Consider the following 12,615-nt stretch of genomic DNA (forward strand, 5'->3'; position numbering starts at 1 on the left):
GCACAAATGAACAGCATGAAAGCATCATACTACACATGCCAAATAACAACCCAAAAAGAAATGCTGCATATCGATCCGTAAACAGCAGCATTGGAGCAAATATTAGCAGCCAGCAGAAAGACATAAAACACAAGCAGCTGGACATCAAGCAGTGTGGGCAGCCATATTTCCAAACACATAAACAGAAAGTGAACAGAGCCAAGACATAAACTCACAATATGAATGGTTAGCAGTTAGGCAGCAGTCGCTGACAGTTAACTTTGGGAAGAAACAATGCGGTTCCAAACAGCATGGACAGGAAACTGCAGCTTGATGTAGTCTACAGCAGCCAGCAGCAGCAGTCCATCCAACACCTGCATCACTCAAGCAACATAATGGGACTGTTAGTATGCAAACGTCTTTATCAAATAGAGCCACATGTTAACTTATCGAAACAGTGAGTGGAGCACGGACAGTTTGAAATCGGGTGACCAGATCCTGACAAACCACATGTGGGACAAAGAGTATGCTTGTGTGGGACAATGTGGGACAAGTTATCTGAAAGGTAGTCTAAAATGTTGTTATAATTTCTATTTAACTTAAAAAATTTACATTTCTATTCTGCTAATCTCTATGCTTTTCCCGAATGCATCCATAGATCAACACATCTCTTTGAGACGCACGTTTGAGACTCACATGAACTGTGTCTCTTCATGATGCTGTGTGAAATTGGAAAATAACTGGCAAAACTCCTTCCACCGACTTCACCCACTTATAAGTAGTTTCCAAGTCTTTGTTGTAGCTGCTCTTCCTTTTCTTTGTGGTAGTTTGCAGCATATTCCGGCTAAATGTGCATAGCTTGTGACTTTGTGGTGACTCACAGCTTTCCACGTTGGGCGTAGCAAAGATGGTGAAATGATAACCTGCACTTGACCCACGTGTGCACAGTTTGTTTGTGAGCAAACACAACGCCGTGAAGACAGCCTTCCCGGCTTTCTTCACAGCCATTGGATATTTTTGAAAAGCGTCTGTCTTGCAGTGGTAGACTATAGTGGAATTTTGAAAACTAGAGCCAATGGAAATGTGGGACATCGTCTCAATATGTGGGATGTGGGACAAGGGATAAAAATGCTGTGCAGTCCCTCATAAAGTCGGACACCTGATCACCCTACCGTAGTTTGAAAAGGGTGTGTTTGATATAATTGCTAAGCTGTGAAGTGTAGAGTCATGTGTGAGTGTAGCAGACATTCCAGTTATTGGATGTCTGGACTAAATAAAGTTGTGTCAAATATATTTATAGAACCCAATATCACAGACAGCAAATTTGCCTCAAGGGGATTTACAATCTGTAAATTACAGCATACAGTCTCTGTCCTTAGACCCTTTATTTAGATAAGGAAAAACTCCCCCAAATAAACCTTTAATGGGAAAAAGAAAACCTCAGGAAGAGCAACAGACATGCAAAAGATGCCATGTGCACAGAATAGACCAACGAAAAAAATTAGAGTAAGGACAATCAGGATGACAAAATTATTAAACATATATGAAAATATTTAACATTAGGCTTTCTTTTTTTCAAGCTTTCATCAGTTAAAAAAATGTGTAAAAAAAAAAAAAAAAACAATAACAAAATGAATCCTAATATATAATATAACAACTGCTCTATTTGCCCTCCAGCCCTACATGTTCCTATCAACACATCATAAACCAAACATAGATCAATCATGTAGTGTGTTTGTTTATTGCATTGTGTAATAAATGAGGCTCCAACCAGCCATTTACTCTGATAACAGCGAGGTTTCAATTAGGTTAAACACAGACAGACTTAGTGCTAACTAGCTCCAGATCATATTAAAACAACTATGTGCTTACAAGATGTTAACGTGAAGTGACTCAATCAAGCTGACAATCAAACAATCAAGCTAGCAAAGTGCTCAAATAAATCACTCCACAACAAACTACACACGGCGAGTATAGTCACAGAAACACTGTTTGATAAGTGGGAGCTCAAGAAAACACACGATTACAGACAAAAAACAACTTTACGGAGCTCTTACGGAGGTGAACCTACCTGAGGAGACAGGTGGGAGCAGACTGGTGACGACACATTTAGGGCTGTACTACTGAAGGCCTGTAGGGGGCGCTCATCATCTCCTTCTTCTTCTCCTCCTCCTCCTCCTCCTCCTCCTTCTTCTCCTCCTCCTCCTTCTCCTCCTCCTCCTCTGCCTCCTTCTCCTTCTTCTCCTCCTCCTCCTTCTTCTCTTCTCCTCCTCCTCCTCCTCCACCTCCACCTCCTTCTCCTCCTCCTCCTTCTCCTCCTCCTCCTCTGCCTCCTTCTCCTTCTTCTCCTCCTCCACCTCCTTCTCCTCCTCCTTCTTCTCTTCTCCTCATCCTCCTCCTCCTCCTTCTTCTCTTCTCCTCCTCCTCCTTCTCCTCCTCCTCCTCTGCCTCCTTCTTCTTCTCCTCCTCAACCTCCTTCTCCTTCTCCTTCTTCTCCTCCTCCACCTCCTTCTCCTTCTCCTTCTTCTCCTTCTCCTTCTCCTCCACCTCCTTCTCCTCCTCCTCCTCCTCCTCCTCCTTCTCCTTCTCCTCCACCTCCTTCTCCTCTTCCTCCTTCTCCTTTTCCTTCTCCTTCTCCTTCTTCTCCTTCTCCTCCACCTCCTTCTCCTTCTCCTCTTCCTTCTTCTCTTCCTCCTTCTTCTATTCTCCTCCTCCTCCTACTCCCCTTCCTTCTCCTTCTTCTCCTTCTCTTCCTCCTCCAACTCCTTCTCCTCCTCCTCCTTCACCTCCTCCTTCTCCTTCTCCTCTTCCTTCTTCTCCTCCACCTTCTTCTCTTCTACTCCTCCTTCTCCTCCTTCTCCTTCTCCTTCTTCTCATTCTCCTCCACCTCCTTCTCCTCCTCCTCCTTCTCCACCTCCTCCTCCTCCTTCCCCTTCTCCTTCTTCTCCTCCTCCTCCTTCACCTCCTCCTCCTCCTTCTCCTTCTCCTCTTCGTTCTTCTCCTCCACCTTCTTCTCTTCTACTCCTCCTTCTCCTCCTCCTCCTTCTCCACCTCCTCCTCCTCCTTCCCCTTCTTCTTCTTCTTCTTCTTCTTTTTTTAACAAAAGATAGATCCTGTAAAGTGGAATAACTCTGCTACACAAGACATAACAAAGACATTAAAAAAAAATACACAATTAATGAGTATTTTTTTTTCTTCTAAAAAGTCTATATTCCTCTTAAGCACGATCTCTTGAAATCCAGTTGCCTCCTAATATTTCCCCTTAAATAGCTTCACAGTTTGAAAAACAAATCATCTTATTTCACACTATCTGACAGTACCACATATATTCTGTATGAGCTTATATCAGCTCTCAAATTAATTACATTAAATCAATAAATTTTACATCATACTATTTCACAAACTGCTGTGCGATGGGCTGGTACTACAGTATTGTACAGTATTGACTTTTCCCAGTAAACTTTGACCTACTGTTGAAATGGGAATCTAAAAAGCGCAGTGTGATACACAATGGCTACAACAAAAATGTATCCTACAGTAAGCAGTCAGTGTCAACAAAAAACATATAAGACATAGTTCCAGGGTTGACTACCATAGTGAAAAAACATGTACAGTATAAACATTTTGACCAGTACAGCTCACACGATGACAGAAAAAACCCTCTTTTGGTGGCATTGGCCAATTTACTGACACAATAACAAGGTTTTGAAAAATGAAGTGTGACAATTGCACTCACAATTTAGACAATGTTAAGACTGTTTTGAAAAATGACTGAAAACGGTTAAAGGGACTATTTGTAACTTTCAGAAATGCTTCTTAACAGCGACACCTGTGGCCGTGAAATCAACGAAAGTCAGCGTCGGGCTCGCGCTTGCTCGCTCTCAATATACCTGAACGAGCATCACTCAAAACAGTGAGGCGACACACGTCAGCTAAAACCACAATATCACTCTATATTTCAGCTGCTTGGCAGTAATGTTAGTTGACCAGACGAAGGTCTCTCCATGAACATGATTTAGATCTGATCCTAGTGTTGGCTTTTCCTGCCTAAGTGCAAGGCAGCGGGGCTCCCCAGCGTGTCTCCCTGCTCTCTCCGCCCGCAGCCGGAGAGAACAGAGGAGGCACCGGCACCCGGTCGGTAACGAGAAGACAACGTAAATCTCTGTAGAGCTCCGTCACTTCACAAGACACGGAAAGCCTCTGTTGGTCTGGAGGAGCTGCAGCATTTATTTCTGCACAAACGTCCACTGTGCATTCACTAGATATTCTCAGAGCTAAACTAACTCTTCTGCAGTGTGGAGTGAACGCGCGTTCACGTCTAGAGGTGGAGCGAGCTGAGCTGTCTGAGTGAAGGCGAGCAGGCAGAGGAGGAGGGTACAGCTGCTACACGCGAACGCGCATATGCGAGCGCGCATGTGTGCTGACCCGCTACATTTATACGCTTACAAAGTTACAAATAGTCCCTTTAAGAAAAACTGTAAATGAATGGCAGTAAGCAGTGATTTGGTGATTTCACGGTCAATAGACGTCAAAACCAGCTTCAATTTGGTTGTAGAATGAAAGTTTATTAGATGTCCAGGTTACAGTATTCAAACAAAACTCCCATGTGTATTATGGCTGCATCATTCCATCAAATGTGTGTCTGGCTGGATTGGTGAAGTTGAGGACGTTAAAAGTAAAAATGCCAGTAAAAAAGATCTTTATAAAAAGGTAATGAAACCTCTATTTCTTTTATGAAGTTTGACTTGCTGGCAAGCGCTCTTTAAAACCCTGATAATAAATGAGAGTTTATTTTCACTCTGGCATTGTTTCCATAAGACAAATGTTAACGGCAATTGCTGAGCGGGACTGAGAGCCAAACCCCATTCTTAAACTTTAAAAAATCACACAGTAGTGAGGAACAAAATTACATTCAGTCATAAATCCGATCATAGCAGCCTTTTAAACTCTCCTGTCACAGCAATTGTCCATCTTGTATTGTTTGTAAAATTACAACTCACAGTGCAACATAAGCGTCATTTAAAAATCACATTTTAGAGGACAGAGTTCACCCGCACTAAACAAATGACAACACATGAATATGAAAAGTCATCTATAGCAAAACCACAATTACTAATCCATGCAGCTGTGAGACTCCTGTCTCCTCATGTCTTTGACTCTCTCCTGTGTGTGTTTTCAGGTAGGCCTGGAGACAAACGGGGATATATGGTGCAGCGATGAGGCATTTATGTATTCTGCTCTCTGAGACCTGCAGAATTGATGGGAGGGCCGGCTGATTGCAGTGCAGATGATAAATGATTCCTCACATGCCGATAACACCGGTCATTTGTGATGTCCAAAATATCCACAGCCACACACACGTGCTGTTGTGGTGCTGGACCGCTGGAGATAATAAAGTCATTAACACAAACAACATAGCTGTATTTGGACTCTTGGGGAAAATAAAACTATTAACCTTGATTACTTATTCCACATTAGCAGCCAAGTTAAAGCTTCCACCAGGGACAATATCCTATTGTGAAATCCATAATATTCATAACATGCCTCTATTGTGTTAGCTTAACACACAGTAACATTAACTGGAGATGCAGCTAACTTGTCAAATGAAGACAAGTGGTGTCAAGTGAGTCATGCAGCATTGGGAATAGCTTGATGAATGGGGAGGGGGGTTAAGTAGCCAGTCAAAGCTAGAATCAATCAGTCATATTGGCCATTAAAGAGTCATATTTCTTTCTTTCATATCTGGCATGACACACACAGTCAAAGGAGAAACAGTTTTAAAGAGGAATCAGAGTTTACATGCTCCTTGCTGAGATGCTGCAAAACGTATTTGTGCACATATGATAATAATTGTGTCTGCAGCTTCTCTGCATTACACAGTTGGAAGGTGCAATGTGTAACATCTGGCCACATGCTCCAAAGAAATAGGTTATTAAAAAGAAGCCAACTACTAACTAACAGCAGGGCAAGAATACGCAGAATTCAACCAAACTGCTGAAACTCTGAGAGCCGGTCTGCTGGCCACAACCTGTTCGTTGGCTTTTGCGCTGGCTGAGTACGAGTTGCTACATCTAATTCATATCTATCAGCCGGAGCCACCGCCCGCCCTCCTCCTGGCAAAGTAATCTCCTGGTGGTAGGGAAGATGAAACGAAAATACTATATTAAATATCATATAACACCCTGTCATGTTTCTGCCACTTTGGATTTAATCCAATAAAAAAAAAATAGCAAAACGTACACAGATCCTGTACCTTTAATGTGATTGACCAGCCATCAGGGCAGCTCTACTTCTTGGTCCTCTCATGTTGGACTGAGGGCAGACTGCATGCTACAGTGACTCACTATCACCTCTCAAGGTACATGTGGTATTACAAGACAGATACAAGATATCTCTGACGTCTTTGACATAACGTCAACACTGTAACCTCTTCACTTTCTGTTGATACTGTTAGTTAAATTTTTGAATGCATTAAACTAAAATTCTGGCTAACACATTGCTCCTTTAAGTAGACATATGTAACTATCCATTCTTTTCCAAGGAAAAGCTGACATTTGAAGATATTTCTGGGTTAAATGCTCTGTTCGCTCCATCTCAGCATGGTGCACACCAACTGGAGCTTCTCACTGATATCACCGAGCACTTTTCACTGAAGCCCAGTATCATATAGAAACGTGACCCCTAATTGGACAAAGAGAGATTAATGCCACAAGCACTTAATAAGTGTGAGAACTGACTCTCAGCTGAATAAACTCATTACTGGAACCCTAAAGTAAATCTCCGTAGATGAATATATGAAGTCGTTCACTATGCTCACTGACCAGACCAATCTTCATTAATTTCACACAATAATTAATGACTAATTCTGTGATCTGTGTGCTTTGTAACGTGACAAATTCATTCCCTCTCGCTCGTCTCTGCGACGTATGAATTCACAGAAGGGGCGAGCGTACGGTACAAAGACGAGCCATGCACGACAATTCATTTCCCAATTTTACCACATAAATACTGGACAAGATTATATCTGTCGTCAGGGAAGAGTTTATGAATATGATTTCACTCTTGATTCCCTCAGCATATTGAAAATAGTGAGATAAAGTCAGAGGTGCATCTGAGCTGCTGATGTGCATCTGTAGGAAGAAAGTTAGCTGCAAGCGTTGAGCATTAACTTTTGGAGTTGTTGTTTTTTTAAAGTTTGTGTCTAACGTCCTATTAAATGAACAACTCATTTTCCCTGCTGCCAACCTCAAACTGGTTGAATTATCGTCATCTTTCTCATTAACTGAGATGAACTAGAATAAAACAATGTTGGCTGGGGATGAGAAAACACAGCAGACCCTAGCACACACCTGACCAACTGATACGCAGGTCACACAGAACAATGTCAAGCCATATTGTAAAGGGCATGCCTGCTGGGGATTGGAGTATCAAACTGGCGAATTAGGGCTGGAGGAATCAGCCAATAGTATCTGGAAAGAGAAAAGTGTGAGAGAAAGTCTCTACACATGATCAGCAGGATGAGCTGTGCCTGAGGCATGATGGGCTCAGAGCACAGAGCAGAGTGGGTTCTACCCAAAACATAACCAGCACAGTGACAAATGGGCTGTTTCCCATTTCCAATGCAGCACACTAAACTGTACATGTCAGCCACGCCGGCATGAATCGACATAAATTACAACTCTTAAATCAGAATGAACTGCTCGAAGCAACTGCTACCACAGCTTTAATGCCGACTGACAATTACACCAACAGGACAGATAACATGAAAACACCGTCTTTCAGTCTACCAATTCACAAACCTGGCTGCTCCATCTGACATTCAACCATGCGTGCTATTGTCTTCCTGCCAAGGTTGTGGTATGATTTTAAGGACGTGCTGTACAGTTGTGGGAAATCTAATACACACAAAATAAGTTTATTGTCACTTTCAGGTGATGGCACAGAGGGCTGTTATAATAATAATAATAAATGTATTTATATAGCACTTTTCAAAACAGATATACAAAGTGCTTCACAAGACAATAAAAGCAGATAAATAAAGTCAAAAATATGATAACTGTTAAAACAGAACATCGCAGAACATATTAATAATAATAAAGTAGCAAAATGGTAGAACAGTGTGATAAAAACAAATATATATACATAAATGTGTATAAATATACACATGCATACACCTCTCTAGGCTCTGCACCCGACCTCACAGTGAGTTAAGAGCAAATCTCTTATCATGTGAAGGCAGCTTAACAGCGCTAACGGGGAAAACAACAGCAACAGTGCCGACAGAGCTAACAGTGTTAACCTGGGAGGGGGTGGGTGCTACGCTTCCGGGACAACGCCGTCGATTGGGACGGCGTTATCAACTGTAAACGCCATGAGAGCAGTGCAGAGTGGCGTCCATTAGCTAGCCAGTGGGGCACACACACTGGAACTCACATGTACACTAACATGCACATGCGGCCGTACCGGCTATGTAAACAAAGTGAGGAAAAGAGGGAGAGAGACTTCATTCTCTGCTCAGGTAGACATTAGTCCTCTATATCTTTACATAGACAATAGTTGTTTGTTGCTATATTAATGCTCTGAATTAGCACCTTTAAAGTGCAAGCAGTGTGAAATACTCAGGATAGCACTGCCAGGAGGTTCAGAGTCTTCACTCTGTCTGAAATAAAACAAGCATTCACGTCGGCACAAACTGATTCTGCTACTTATCATGTGTACAGTCTCACATCGATTTAATTAGATTTATGTTTTGTAGTTCAGCAGAGGGAGGTTAATGTAATAGTTCAATGCTGTAAATAGCAGATTAGCATCTGGTGAAATATTCAGTGTGGATTCTCTACTCTGTGTCTACTTCCTCTACTTTACCCTCCACTCTGTTTGCCAGACCCCTCTGCTTAACCCACAGACAATGTGTTAGTGATGTGTTTAATCAAACCACCTGGATGGGTTGGAGATGGAAGAGAGCCAGACTTCCCTCACACACACACAGACCGACACACACAAACACACAAACAGTGACCCATTGAGGCCCTTCTCATTAGCTCAGTCATGATGTGTGGACCCGGGCTGACCAGCTGAGCAGGTCTCTGCAGAGACCCAGGCCTGCTGTTTGTTTGATGAATCCTTGAACTCCCCTTCCACTGCAGGGATGACAGCTCTGCGATGGGAAACGCAAAGCCGCATGGGGGTGGACGAAATATCGGAAACGGCACATGAAAAAGATGTTCAACTTTTATCTAACTAAATCACAGACACAAAGGCAGCAAGTCGAACGTGTCACCTTTAAAAGATGCCTGATAATCAGCACCTTTATTATGTGAAAGCAAAATGATGCAATCGAGATCCAACGAGAAAAGTTGGTGCCGCAGTACAGCTGTATCAGTCAAACACAGACTAACTTAAACCCACGCTTGGCATCCCACATACAGGTGATGGGCCCTGAGTCTTAACAAGAAAACTTCACTCTGAAATGTAGTTATAATTTCAAATCTTAAACATTTTTGGACTTCTGGAGGAGGAATTTTCTATGAAACAAGTAAAAAAGGAAAAGAAAACAATTTCACAATTTACCTATGTAAGTTTTTAGATTAAAAAAAGCAAAACTATGTAAAATTCTTTGCCTGGCACTTAACCCAAGATTTATTTTGTAATGTTACCTCAACATGTTGTACTATATGATAAAAAACGTATGGTTTTGGTAGAAGATAGGTAAGTGTCAAAACGTGTTATTCTTTATGATGGAATCTGTATGCCTGAACAACGGGATCTCATGGGAAGGCGTATAAATAGAACACCACTTTTAAGGACATTTTGCATGTCATGTCTACGCATTTTAAGCTTTTCACGTGTCATTTCACGTATCAACGCCCTGTTCTCATTCCCAACTCATCACATTCGGACGCACGGTCGCAGTTTGAAACATGTGGTTAACGTTGTGAATTCAAATAAGACTACTTGGTTATGTTTAGGAAAAGATTATGGTTCAAGGCTAAAATAATTAGGTTTATTATGTAAATTAAGTTATGTGCATAAGTTAAGTAGGAAAGATAAATCAGTCAATGGTTGACTTTTGGTTTCACACGGGACATGAAACAGCGGTCTCCTGGGTGAAAGTCATGTGTTTGTTTGACCTACGCATCCACTCCGACTTCCTCTTTACACACACTTTTTTACTCTGTATACTGACTGTCACCTGACTTCCAGAGCACTTGCTCTGAGCGTCTATTCCCACAGCGTGAAATGACAAGCGGAAAGCAAAAAATGAGTAGCTATAACACGCAAAATGACGAAGAAATTGAAGAGTTATTCACACACCATTTGACATGTGTGGAATAGAGTCACATGACTTGGACTCAAGTCAGACTCGAGTCACAAATTTAATGACTTTAGACTCGACGTGACAAAATCAAAAAAGACTTGCACCAGTGACTCGTGACTTCACTTGGACTTGAGCCTTTTGACTTGAGAATACTTGATACCTTCCCAATTAATTTTCCTTCATTGCCTGAATTGATTAACATTAACGCTGTTCATTCCCAGCAAGTCAACACTCAATCCCCCAGAACCACTGTGTTTGAACCAATCCGACAGAATCCAATCAAGTTGCAGGAGAGAACCATGAAGAACTAACATTACGTTACTGAGCGCCAGTTGGAAAACATTATATCAAAGATAATATCATTCCCGTACAAAAACTATGCGGTGGTCAACAAAACACAAATTTGCAGGATGCAAAACGTGCGGGTCGAAAATTAGACAGAGATGCAAATTGCATTACATTTGGTGACGAGCGCATTATGACTTGTTTAGGACTTGAAACTCAAAGTGCAAAGACTTGAGACTTACTTGTGACTTGCAAAAACAATGAGTTGGTCCCACCTCTGCCATTTGGTGAGACAAGGCCGGCCTGACAGATTTCACCAGGCGTCTGGTAAGTGAAGGAATAAAGAGTTGAATGTGTGTGCGGTATCAGGGCAGTCACGTCTATGTAGTTTTGATGAATGATCAGGATATGTGGTCGTTTTTTTAACTGCATGAAGCCCAGAGGGGGAGTTGAAGGGGAAAGGTTGGAGGTGTTGACATGATGAGGCTAATGAAAGATGAACTAATGAGGTGAAGCAGACTGTCATGGATTAAAGCAACAGTGTTGAACCTTCGATGTTGCTCATTCTAAAATGCAGAACCAATATGCAGAATGAAAAGATCAATATTCCATCATATATACTGTACTGTATGACCATTTTTCAAAACTACCCAATACTTTGCAGAGCATTTCTGACAGGTCAGAAAGTAACAAGTAACAAGTGCTACTGCATGAAAACAGAAAACACACAATCTTGATGTATGAATTTGCATCATACATGAAAATATCTGTTGCATCATATCAATCAACGTAACTGCCTTTTATTCATGTCATTCACAAGCATGCTCATGAGACTGACTGAGTAAATGAAATAGAGCAGTTTCAGTCCTTAGAGGACGGATCTATAAACTGTGGAGACAGGCTGGAGACCGGCCCCTGGTGGTTCCAGTCTGCTGGCGTCCAGCCAGTCCGCCTGGTCCACAGGGCTCCAGCATTACATTGTATATGCGGGCAGATGCCTTGGCATCTGGACCCAGGGTTAGTGAGCAACCATCGGCGCGTGCTGGCGCCGAGAGAAACTCTCTGGGCCGGCCTGTACGCAGGGCCAGGAGCCCTCGGTGGAGCAGATTGTTGGCCATGATGGAGCCTGATTTCCATCGTGCATTATCTAAGGCCTGCAGATAAGTCAGGATCCCACCGGGGCCTTCCTCTGAACTGCACGGTCAGGAAAAGATGGTCGGCCACATGTGAGGGTTTGTGGTGCCAATACAGCATGGGAATGAGATGGTGTAAACAGAATAGTGCTGGTAACTCTTACATTATGTAATCATTTTGAGGAACAAAGTTGTTTCATGGTTGTTGTTGAGCCAGTAAATTGCATTTGATTAACAAAGAAGGTTGTGATATTGTGTGTTTGAGTGTAAATAATAAAAAAACACTACCAGTGCAAAATAGAAAAATAATGTAAATACAAAACAACAACATCACAATAGAAGTGACTGTGACTGATGCCATACTTGGTCTGGTACGTCAGATCCCATATACGAGCTTTTGGTGTTAGGTTTGATTGAGCTCTGAGATAAATATTTCTACGGATGTCAGAACATACTTTCAACTGACAACACAGACGAGATCACACTGCCATATAATGTCCTTGATGTATTCATTATTGCCTTCATTTCATCATATCTTATAATCAGGCAACAACCTCCGGGTCTGAAAAGTGAAGCCAATGCTGAAGTGCCTTCAACTTGCATTCTTTCTAATAGCCAGCAGGGGGCGACTCCTCTGGTTGCAAAAAGAAGTCTGATTGTATAGAAGTCTATGAGAAAATGAGCCTACTTCTCACTTGATTTATTACCTCAGTAAACATACTAGCCTGCATCTTGCTGATTGCAGGTGTTCTTCATCTGGAGCTGGTTCAATGATTGCACCCAGTACTTTTAGAATTGCTTCTCAAACTTTATATTTTGTTTTTAAAGCACAATTTCTATATTAGCTCTGCATCCTCCATCACGTCTCAAATCCTTCTTTTTTTTTTTTTTACCGTAACT

Source organism: Sebastes fasciatus, chromosome 13 (assembly GCF_043250625.1).
Source record: "Sebastes fasciatus isolate fSebFas1 chromosome 13, fSebFas1.pri, whole genome shotgun sequence".
Taxonomy (NCBI): Eukaryota; Metazoa; Chordata; class Actinopteri; order Perciformes; family Sebastidae; genus Sebastes; species Sebastes fasciatus.